The sequence below is a fragment of the Leptinotarsa decemlineata genome, unplaced genomic scaffold, assembly GCF_025532065.1.
Source record: "Leptinotarsa decemlineata unplaced genomic scaffold, Ldec_3_MD MMD2_P_RNA_scaffold_9, whole genome shotgun sequence".
NCBI classification, from domain to species: Eukaryota; Metazoa; Arthropoda; class Insecta; order Coleoptera; family Chrysomelidae; genus Leptinotarsa; species Leptinotarsa decemlineata.
Window position 1 is genome coordinate 15812776 of NW_027412536.1, and position 12199 is coordinate 15824974.

The following is a 12199-nucleotide window of genomic DNA, read 5'->3' on the forward strand; positions in this document are numbered from 1 at the left end:
TAGTTTTCAGAATGGAAGCGTTGATTCTTTTTTTTTGTCGAGGCTATACGTCGAAGGTCTCAGAAAAGAATTTCGATGGAAAAATTGATGAATTTCAATTTTTCATTTCTGATAAAGCTTCAATAATGAAAAAAATAAAACATTGGAAACAATTTTGTTCGAATACTAGATGGGCTGAAAAGTTAGCAGGCTAACAGACAGATGGCGGTACTAGTGATAATCTTTATGATTTTCTGTTAACATTTACCTTCAAACGATAAGAGTACAAATTTCACAGCTGTCGGACTATTAGTTTATGATAAAATATTTCAAGTGACATTTGTCAGTTTGGAGAAAATGATTAAAGAGGAATTTCGGGTGTTGATAAAGCAATACTTTTAAACGAAAAAAAAATTATTGAAGCCAAGGCTTGGCTTGATAAACATTATTTGGACACTGCACCAGGAAAATCAAACGCTGAAAAGTGGTTTGCTAAATTCAAAAGGTGAAATGAGCACCGAGGACAATAAACGCAGTGGACGCCCCATAGAGGTTGTTGCCGACGACAACATCAAAAATTCCACGAAATAATTTTGGATGACCGCAAAGTGGAGTTGATCGTGTTGGACATATCGTGCATGATTACTTGGATATGAGAAAGCTCTGTACAAAGTGGGTGCTGCGCGAGCTCAACATCGACCAAAGACAACGAATTGATGATTTTGAGAAGTGTTTGAAGCTGTTCCACCATAAAAAAATCTAATTTTTGCGCCGATATGCGTGGACTGCACTTGGTGAGCCGAATCCAGGGTGGCAGAGTTATGTTATCAGCATTTTGGGATGATATAATATTCATCTACTATGTCAAGAAAGACAAGACCATCAATCGCGACTATTAAATAGCGTTATCGAAGCATTTGAAAAACGAGATGACGGCCCCATTTAGATAAAAATAGGGTTGTTTCATTAAGACAATGCACCGTGTTACAAATCAGTGAAATCGATGGTAAAATTCAATGAGTTGAGCTTCGAATTGCTTTCGCATCCATGATATTGTCCAGATCTGGCCCTAAGCGACTTTTTTCTGTTCTCACACCTCAAGAGAATGCTCGGTGGAAATGAAGATGAATCGTACTATAAAAATGGTATCGAAAAATTGTATGACTGCTTTAATCGTTCTATCGCCCTCGAAGGCAACTATATCGGAAAATTAAATTAAATTTTATGAAATTATAATTTTTTCCCTTGTCAGCCTACGAAATTTACAGCCCAACTATATTTTGTTAATTTTTTATGCCATACAAGTTTTTCACATGGTCAATTGTACGTGGCATGTTCACGAGATGGAAATCCATCTGCTTTATTTGTTCTTGCGCCTGATAACAATACGAAAAAAGTTTTATATCACAGGGTGCTTCACTGAAGAGTGCACTTTTTCTACTGATTCCTATTCATTTTATAATATAACAATATCATTCATTTTATTATACTTGATGATTTTGTATCAATTTTGAAATCCTATATCTGTTCATTCATTGAAAATGACTACCACAGTCGCAGTTGAAAACGTTTGGAGATTGTAAATGAAGGAGAAAACGGCAAAACTCGGAACCTACCAAATAATCTAATCAACAAGTTCAAAAACATGAAAAATAGAGATGAAGGTCCTAAAAATATGAGCCATAGCTCATTCGATTCAAAATCACCTCTAGAAAAATGTTTTTGAAGAATTTTGGTGCAGGGAAGAAATTGCAATTGTTATTAAGATTTAAAAAAATGGTATTTAGTTTTTCGTTAATAACTCAAATAAAAAAGTCTCGACTCACGAAACTCTATCTCCATTATTTATAATTTTGATTTGACGTTGAAAATAGGGTTTCGCGCGGCTGTTACGATATGCGCGCGCTGCCGCTAAAGAGAGTTTGTCAAAAGAAATATTTTTTTTATAACATAAAATGTCATTTTAAAAATTTGAAAAAAATCTAGTATCTTCTTAACACTTGAATGGATCGAGTCCCGTAGACAAAAAAGTTTTATCATCATTTTCAAAAAGTTATTCAATTGTTAAACTAACAAATTTTTTCCCAATCTCCGTTGGCATAAATGAGGGGATAGAAGGTATAAATAATTGGCCTATAAATTTTAAACTTCGTGGAGCCCTTCTGTTATACGATCATACGATCCTGCGATAAAAGTTCATAAAAATGCATCAATTTGTTAACTATGATTTTTTATAACTATTGCAAAATGAAATATCTAAAAATTGTTGATAAATTTTTTTTTCAATCGATATTCAGCTATGTCTGTTTTCACCTCAAACAATGGCAGTCATTAACATAGGAAATGAATATTTTACGTAATTTGTTTATTAAATTGTTTTAAACAAATAGAGAAATTCAATATTTTTGAAAAAATTTTTTTTCTATTCTGTTGTCTAGAGATAATTATGATTGAAAAAAATGTTTTCCTAATTTTAATTTTCGATTGTTTAAAATAGATTTTTTTATATTTCGATTGTTTGAATAATTAGTTAAGGAATAATTTCGCTTTTAAAAATCATAATTTACACTTTTGAATAGTTTGGCGAAAAAAATGTATTCATTATTCAATTGTTCATTAGTTTAGCAATTTGTTATAAACAAATATTGACCAACGTTATTTTTTTTTTCTGAAGCAGAAAAAAATTATAAAAACAGCTATATATTATATATTATAAGTATTATAATGAATTAAAAAAAATCGTCACATTTTTATGTATAGCATAAATAATGGGATGAAAGGTATAAATAATTGGCCCATAAATTTCAAACTTCGTAGAGCCTTTTTGATATATATATACTTCATACGATCCTGCGATAAAAGTTCATAAAAATTTATTAATTTGTTAATTATGATTTTTTATATTTATTGCAAGATGAAATATCTAAAAATTGCTAATAAAAATTATTTTTTTAATTGATATTCAGCTATGTGTGTTTTCACATTAAACAATGGCAGTTATTAACATAAGATATGAATTTCTTACGTGAATTGTTTATTAAATTGTTTTAAACAAATAGAGAAATTCAATATTTCTGAAAAATTTTTTTTTGTTCGAATAGAACTTGGGTTTCATTTTTCCAACTGAACATTTGAAAATTATTCATTTTTATTAAATAACATTAAGCTGCTAAATTTCGGGTGAATGCTCAATTGAAATTAGCATATGACATGTTGTAAGTTGCTGCAATCATTTCGTAATCACTAATAACTTGATATTTTATTTATTCTCAGAACTTCAATGGAAGGTTAGGACGTCACCTTTAGATGAATCAACTTTGACGAAAATTAAAACATATTCATGACACTTCACATGTAATAGTACCCATTACAAATTTGGAAACGGCCATGACCAAATTATTATTCTAGAAATTTAGTTCAAATAGAATAATTTATCCAACAATTTAATTATATTTGTTAACTGAACTTGCATCACAATTAGTTCAAGATGAAAATAGCAGGTACTTCTTTTGTGTGTGTACTACGATTATAACTGTTTCATAAAAGTTCCATTATCCACGAATGCAACCTAAACTAATAAAGATGGCATTTCTCAAGACATAGAGAGTTTTTTGTGATTGTGAAATTATAATTATAATATTAATTATGAATCAGATAAGGAACTGAAGAAAAGGGAATTTAATTCCAGTACTGAACTGAAAATTGTTAATTGATCAATAGAACGATGATGATTAAATTGAAAGGATACATTTTAAGAAGACATTGATTTTTTGGGAAAGGAAGGGTTTGGCTTTCTACTTTTCCATCTTGATACAAAGAATGTGGAAATCTTCCATGTCATCGATGACATGGATTGATTCGAAAAATTCCGTGACAAAAAGTCGTAATTTTATGAACAATTTTCTTGTAATGTCTTCCTGTATTTGGTACCGAAGAGCCAATAAGGCAAGGGAGACGACGAAACATCCAGGTGTCTACTAGTAAGGATGACAATGTTCCATGTGAGTGAAATTTTACTTCATTCATTTTATATATTGTGTAGGAATCCTGTGATGATATCTGATTCGATTCCATTACGAATATTTGAAATACTAACGGAATAGAAAAAATGTTTTTTGTATAATTTGGCGTTAATATAAAAGTATTCGTTTCGAATAGTATATTGTACAACAAGTGGGAAAACGACATATTTCTCACGAGCGCAGAAGTTTGTTGGCACGAGCCGAAGGCGAGTGCTGCATATCAAGCAGGTGTGAATTTTGTCATTTTCTCACGCATTGTACATTGTACTTTTTGTACGGTTGCGTTGTTCTCGAGTATTGAAGCCGTGCTAGGAATAACACGTTGAAAGGTAAGACCTCATTAATCCTTAACTCGCACAAGTTTCGACTTCTGAGGGTTGTCGTTCGTAGGGGTGCGAAAGTTGGTTAACAGATTTTAAACAGATATATAATAATACTTGTATATAATTAACTCATTCTTCATTTTATTTAAAATAGTAATTAACAGTTACATTTGAACAATTTTATAAAGTAATTCCTGTTAGGTTGTTTTGTTTCAACATGTTTTCGGTAATTAGCTACGGTCGAAGTTGAAGTTGATGTGGAAACGTACTGAGCTTCCGCAGCATTGTTGTGTTCAGGTTCTAATGGCGCTGGAGGCTGAATGTATTCTACTATACTTTTTGAAATTTTCAGTTTGTTAGCTATGGAGTTGTCGATATAAGATTCAGCTACATTGCTGGATTTCCAACCCCCATGGCGTTTTGAAGTTAAAAGATCTGCCCCTGCATTAACTAATCGCAGATGACCTTGGAAAACAGTATATAATTCAGGGTTCAGTAATTGCAAAAATTTCGCTATTTCTTTCGCCATGGTGCCAAATTCATTTATCCCTACAAGCTGTTTCGTACATTTGCTATTTTTTTACTAAAAAAAATGTGTTTCATTTGTGCATGGTCGAAGCTTCACATATTTTTTGTAAACTCTCCTGTGACTGTGAATTTTCTAGGAACCTTGGTTTTAGTATCGGATAATTTTTTTAAAAGGGCCAAATTAAAATCTTTCATGTCATCAGTTTTCAATTTTTAAAGTTCATCACAACGACATGCCCGGCAAGGCCAATAGCTAAAGCAGCCTGAATCAAAACCAAACATTCATTTTTCGATAACAATTTAAAAAATTTCAATTGATACCTTCATCAGCAAATACTTTTTATCAGGTGCATATTTTCAAAATTGTTGAATTTCTTCAGAAGTTATTATTTTTGACTGTTTTGGAGCATATTTTTCGGATTTACGTTTTAAGAATACACGTATGTTTGAAGGTGATTGACAATGTTTCATGATGAATTTCACTAGTTCGGACTTCCATTGTTTACTATATAATATGATTTGAAATCCCTAAAACAACTAAAAAAGAAGAAATAAAAATGAATAGCTGAAAATAAGAATTATATTAACCAAAATAAACCTGAAATTAAATAATAGTGAAATAAAATACAAGTGAAAATAGAACAATTGAATGAATAAAAATGAAGAAATGAAAAAAGAAAGAAAATAAAAGTGAAGAAATTCCAAGTCACTTTTTATTTTCTTTCTTTTTTCATTTCTTTATTTTTATTTATTCAATTGTTCTATTTTTACTTGTATTTTATTTCACTATTATTTCATTTCAGGTTTATTTTGGTTGATATAATTATTATTTTCAGCTATCTCATTTTTAATTCTTCTTTTTTAGTTGTTTCAGGAATTTCAAATCATTTTATATAGTAGACAATGGAAGTCCGAACTAGTGAAATTCAAGAATTCACGTAGTTTCACGTATTTTGATCTATCAACACAGTTTTTAATAATTAAATTACTCCTCAGCATCGAGTACTGACACCATAATGTTGATGATTTCAATCTTCTTGACTACTCTTCAAAATTAACTAACAAGGTATTTTCGGAACAAGAATTTACCTTGGCTTTCATTTTCCAGTCCATAAAGTTTCTGTAAGCGATTTCATATTTTTCTCTCGATGTGCTTGGTAGCAAATTATTGCAAACATCTGTTGCTTTCTGAACAATTTCTGGACGTGTATTTTCCAACTCTAAATCTTCGTATTTCATTATATTCAATATTTGATAAATCTGAACTATTCATACTATAACAATCAACAATGAAACTATTTTCGTTGGGTAAGTTGACAGCAATAATTATGCAGTGCTTCGGTTTTGTTGTTATGGAAACGCCGACAATGGGCTACTTGGATATTGCACGCGAATTGTCAGCGTAGCGTTGTCAACATGGAGAACGTGTCATATCCACCTGACATGTAAGAATTCATGACTGACTTCAGTGAGAAATTACTGCGTGAGAAATCTTTCGTTTTGAACGTATGAAAGCGATGAGAGAAGGGGCACATTGTATGTATAGCATCCGTAGCAAAAGTATTTTTCTTTCAGTGTTGATATGAAAATAGCTGTTTCGAGAGGATTTCTTCTTCTAGTTTGTGTCTGAAAGTTACTTCTTTGCGATTTGAATTTCATTTCCCCAATAATCACAAAACACTGTCTTCACATGGGCCTCTTCGATCTTGGGAACAGAAAAAAGCCGTAAGTGGCCAAATCTGGTAAATACGATGGCTGAGGTATGACCGGTGTTGCTTTGGCCAAAAAACTACGAACAAGCAATGACGAGTGAGCAGGTACATGAATTGCTTTTTTGTAATACCGGACGATTTCTACGTATTGCTTCTCGCAAGCGGCGCATAACCTCAAGATAATATTTCTTATTGACCGTACCACTATGTAGCAAGAACTCCTAATGCACTACGCCACGGTAATCGAAGTGAGCAAAACCTTGACATTTGATCGAACTTGGCGTGCTTTTATGGTTTCGGCTCTCCTGGGCTTTTCCATTGGGTCGATTGGACTTTGGTTCCGATGTCATAACCATATACCCATGATTCGTCACCAATTATGCGCCTTCTAAGCAAATCCGGAACGCCGTTATTCAACAATTTTATTGGCCCAACAGATTTCGTGGTTTTATAGAAAAAAGATGGATCCATTTTCATTATGAGATATTAAAAACAGTTCAGTCGGTTTTCATTATGTACTTTCTGTGGACATTTGTATTGAGGTAAGTTATATCCAATAGAGTTATTTTTGAGCCCAGAATATGTGGTTCAATTTATGACCTACTTTTTTGTTACATCCTGTACAATTTCTCTTTCACGAAACACTATCATTCACATGGCGTACTTCAGAGTTTTGGAATGAAGCACTCATCCTATCACCTCCTTCTCCCCACCGTACCTTTCTGGGTGATATTGCAAGATGGAGCATTCGTTACTCATATCAAAATGACAGTACGAAGTGACATTCATACACTTATTTGATTTTATCCTGACCACAGAAATCTCGTTTGAATTGAAATGGTTGATTTCCAAGGAGAAATCAGTTTTTTGGTAGAAAGCTGTTCGGCTTTCTAGCTTGCTATCTCCATTCAAAAAATTGTGGGATGCCCGCAAAGTAAATAAAAAGGCAATTAAGTTCAAAAAACACTGTTAGGAATCACACGTTAAAAGGTAAGACCTCGTTAGCCCTTGACTCGCAGAAGTTTCGAGTTCTGAGGGTTGTCGTTCGTAGGGGTGCGACAGCTCGTTAACGGAAAAACAAATTTTAAACAGAACAGAGATTAAACACACGTGAGATCAATTATGGAAGGCATTTTCAGAGACAAACTGGAAAAAACCCTCCCGAAACGATTACTTTCACATGAAAAGTGAATTTGAGGAAAGAATGAATACTTTTGAAACAACTAATTCCATATGAACATTTAATTGAAAGGAAATCTCGTTTCCTATTCAGTTCGTATTCCAAACATTTGTAGAAAGCTATTTTTTCTCCAAAATTTTATTTCCAAAAAAAAAATTATCAATTTCAATTCAAACATAAAAGTAAAATAATTCGAGGATAGATTAGTTTCAGAATAAGTTGAATAATTTAGGTATCATCAATTTTACCTTATTGAAATAAAAATTTGGCAAATGATAAGATAATATATCATCCGTGAATTTTGAATTTTTAAAAGGAAAAAGCGATTGATTGGTATTTCAAATAATGATATGATTAATGGATATGTTCTCTTAGTTCATGCTAAAACATTTGATTTGATTTTTTTAGTAATATGAAAATTTTTGGACGATGCAGAATTCATAGGTGATCGGATATACAGGGTGTAACTGAATAAGTGTAAAACATTTGAGGAAGTGATTCCTCATCGAAAAAAAGATAGGATCTTTCATATAAAGAAACTTCATTGGAGTATCCCTTGTTAAGATACACGGGGTACATAAAATTTATATAACAATTTTTTTCACAAGCACTGAAATAGTTACAATATTGAAATCAACCTGACGTTTGTACTACCAAAAAGACTTAGCCAGTAATTTATTTGGTTCACCCCATGGTTGTGAGGGGTGGAAAACACAACCCCTAAAATTTATTTCCAATGTAACTTTTTGTCTTATCATTTGTTTACAATTTGAAAATTTATTTCCGATAGCCTGTTTCATTCTAAACAAAAAATGTCTCTTAGGTTTTTTTGCCCAAAATGAAGCAGTTCGCAGCAAAAAATTATTTTACGAACAACTACAGAGATACATCGTCATAAATGCGAACTGGATTTATTGTTATTTGGTAGTTAGTACCTGCATTTAACGATTAAAGGGTATTAAACAAAACTAATTTATTAATAACAAAACACACAACATGTAGAAATCATAGTAAATGTTCAATATGTCTACCTTCAGACATTACGCATGCGTCTAGACGTCGGCGCATTGAGCCACGTATTCGCTCAAATATTCCTGGAGTCTCTCTGATTACCCTGCACGTATCGATGATGCGGTTGCTTAAGTCATCTACATCGCGAACAGGAGTACGATAAACCAAATGCTGTAAATGGTCCCAAATAGAGAAATCGAGAGGATTGAGATCCGGGGATCGAGCGGGCCAGTTCTGTGGTCCTCCTCGACCTATCCACTGATTTGCATATGTTTCAGTTAAATGCTGACGTGCTACTTGACTAAAATGGGCGGGAGCCCATCGGTCGGTAGCCAAGCGGTTCGGCGTGAGTGCTTTGTTCACTCATTCGAATTGACTGCCGTGTTGGTCGGTGGTTCAAGCCCTAGTCTGAACGATCGATCTTCACTTGCTATCGTCAAACCCGTGTTAGGAATCACACGTTAAAAGGTAAGACCTCGTTAATCCTTAGCTCTCACAAGTTTCGACTTCTGAGGGTTGTCGTTCGTAGGGGTGCGACAGCTGGTTGACGGAAAAACAGATTTTAAACAGATTTTAAACAGAAGCCCCATCATGCATAAGAAACATATCCCTTCTGACGCCCAAAGGAACTTTCTCCAGCAGTACTGGATGCACTCCTCTTAAAAATTGAACGTGTGCCTCACCATTTAATCGAGGAGGTGGAAAATGAGGCGCAATTAAATCATCCCCAATAACTCCGAGCCACACGTTGAGAGAAAACTGTTCTTGATAGTTAGTTTCGACAATAGCGTGAGGGTTTTCATCAGCCCATATGTGGTAATTATGAAAATTAATAATTTTGTCCCGAGAAAAACTGCATCCGTCTGTGAATTCTATCGTCTTTAGAAAGTCACAATTTCTTCTAATCATTTCCAGCATCCAATTGCAAAATTCAAGACAGTTCGGAAAGTCTCGCGGTAACAGTGCCTGTACTCGTTGCAGATGGTAAGGGTATAAGAGTTGTTCCTTCAAAATTAGAAATACTGTCATATGATCAACATTTAGCTGGAAAGCAATCTTTCTAGTACTGATAGTAGGTTGTTCTTCAATCAAATTGAGTACTGCTTCCTCAAGCTGTGGTGTTCGTACTTCTCGATGGCGACCACAATCCTGCGTGCTTTTGTCGAATGAACCATATTTTCGTAATCGTTGATGAAGTCAAGCAAATATTCTATGTGAAGGATGCTGCCGTTGAGGATACATTTCAGCATATCTTCTAGAAGCTTCTAACCCATTTCCCTGCGACAGACCGTAAACGTAATGCATATCAGCCATTTCGTCATTTGTGTATGCCATTTTAATAACAAGTGAATTATTAAAGTAATAAATTAAGAACAGAACAACAACACACAATTAGTATTAATTCAATTTCGAAAATTCACTAACTGACAGCGTCATACCATTTTAATTGTCACTATCGCTAATAGCGACCTACTAGATAGATTAGTTTGGTATTTTCGCATTTATGACAATGTATCTCTGTAGTTGTTCTTAAAATAATTTTTTGCTGCGAACTGGTTTATTTTGGGAAAAAAACCCAAGATACATTTTTTGTTTAGAATGAAACAGGAAATCGGAAATAAATGGTAAACAAATAATGAGACAAAAATTAACACTGGAAATAAATTTTAGGAGTTGCGTTTTCCACCCCTTACAACCATGGGGTAAACCAAATAAATTACTGGCTAAGTGTCTTTTTGGTAGTACAAAACGTCAGGTTAATTTCAATATTGTAACTTTTCAGTGCTTGTGAAAAAAATTGTTATTCAAATTTTATGTACCTTAACAAGGGATAGTACAATGAAATTTCTTTATATGAAAGATCCTATCTTTTTTTCGATGAGGAATCACATCCTTAAATGTTTTACACTTATTTAGTTACACCCTGTATTCATTTAAAACCATTAATACTAAAAAAATTATATTTGAAATTTAAGTTATTTAATAAGATTTTGAAAATTTATTTTGGTGCAATGCTAGGTAATCAATAAACATGCACAATAAACATCAGCCTTACCGACGAATCGTCCTGAAAACTTCAATGCGTTAAACTCTGTCCGGTATTATTCACTTTTTCGAATTATATTTCGCGAGTTGTCACGCTGAAATCCGACCGCTTTTATCACTTGTTAGTCAAGCACCGGCTCAACTTGTACTCCGCGTACATCAGAAAGAACTGTGTCAATACCTATCACCTTTATGAAACTTTTGATTGCCATATAGTGACCTTCTAGGCGTTTAATTTTTTACATCCGTAGCTTACATAATACGATGACCCGCTAGTGTTTGGTTTTGGCGATTGCAAGATGATAATTTGGGAGAATCCCATCTACGAGGGATGATCATGAAGATGATCATTTCCCTGATATATTTGGTTCATATCGAATGTATATAGTTGGATATTGTGAAAGTCAATGTCAATAATACTAATAATAATGAAATAATAATTATTGAATACCAGCGGACCTGGCAAACGTCGCTCGCCTAACAGTCAATGAATGAGCAGATCTAGGATTTTAAAATTGATACAAAATTATTGAGTATGATGAAATAAATGGTATTGGTATATGATAAAATTATTGGAAACTGGTAGTAAGAATACTCTCTTCAGTAAAGCACCCTGTGATATACATGTGAGCTGACAGTTGCATTTTATTATATTCATTTATTTTTTCATTAATTGTTATTATTTTTATTGATAAAATACCATATTTAAATACTTATTGTCCTATTCCCGATGAAGACAAATACTAAGACACAAAAATCATAAAAATTGGTCCAAGTGTTCTTGAATTCCTTTATTTTTATTATTATTATTATTATTATTGATTGAATATCATATTTGAATGAGATGAATAAAAACACTTTTGTCTAAATACCACTTGTAGTTTTTATTTATACGACCGAGATTTTATCGAGTGGGTATGATATAAAAATCAAAAATGAAACAATTAGTGGACACAACACTCCAAAAGTGGGGCAAATCGCGGACACGTGTTTCTGGCTATTGGCCTCATCAGCGCGGTGTAGCCAAGTGAGAAGATGGGCAACACTTGTTTGCCGAAAGCAGGAAATAACACATATGCACGGAGTCAACAACAGAAGCCAACCGCACATTTGTGGTTCCAGTTAGAAGACCTAGAATTCCCAGGCTACATCTAACATGATCTACATCTAACACATATGACTCCGTGCATATGTGTTATTTCCTGCTTTCGGCAAACAAGTGTTGCCCATCTTTACACTTGGCTACACCGCGCTGATGAGGCCAATAGCCAGAAACACGTGTCCGCGGTTTGCCCCACTTTTGGAGTGTTGTGTCCACTAATTGTTTCATTTTTGATTTTTATATCATACCCACTCGATAAAATCTCTCTTTGTATTTATATCCTGGACCCGGATGTC

General features: G+C 33.4%; 1 protein-coding gene across 1 annotated transcript in view; it reads right to left on the reverse strand.

Moving 5' to 3' along the window:
* LOC111516510 (platelet glycoprotein 4) overlaps window positions 1–10965 on the reverse strand; it is a 119677-nt gene extending 108712 nt beyond the window's left edge. The window contains exon 1 of the mRNA XM_074170702.1: window positions 10812–10965. The gene's annotated coding sequence lies outside the window, so the exon portion shown is untranslated. The remainder of the gene's footprint in view (window positions 1–10811) is intronic.
* Window positions 10966–12199: the final 1234 nt, after the last annotated feature.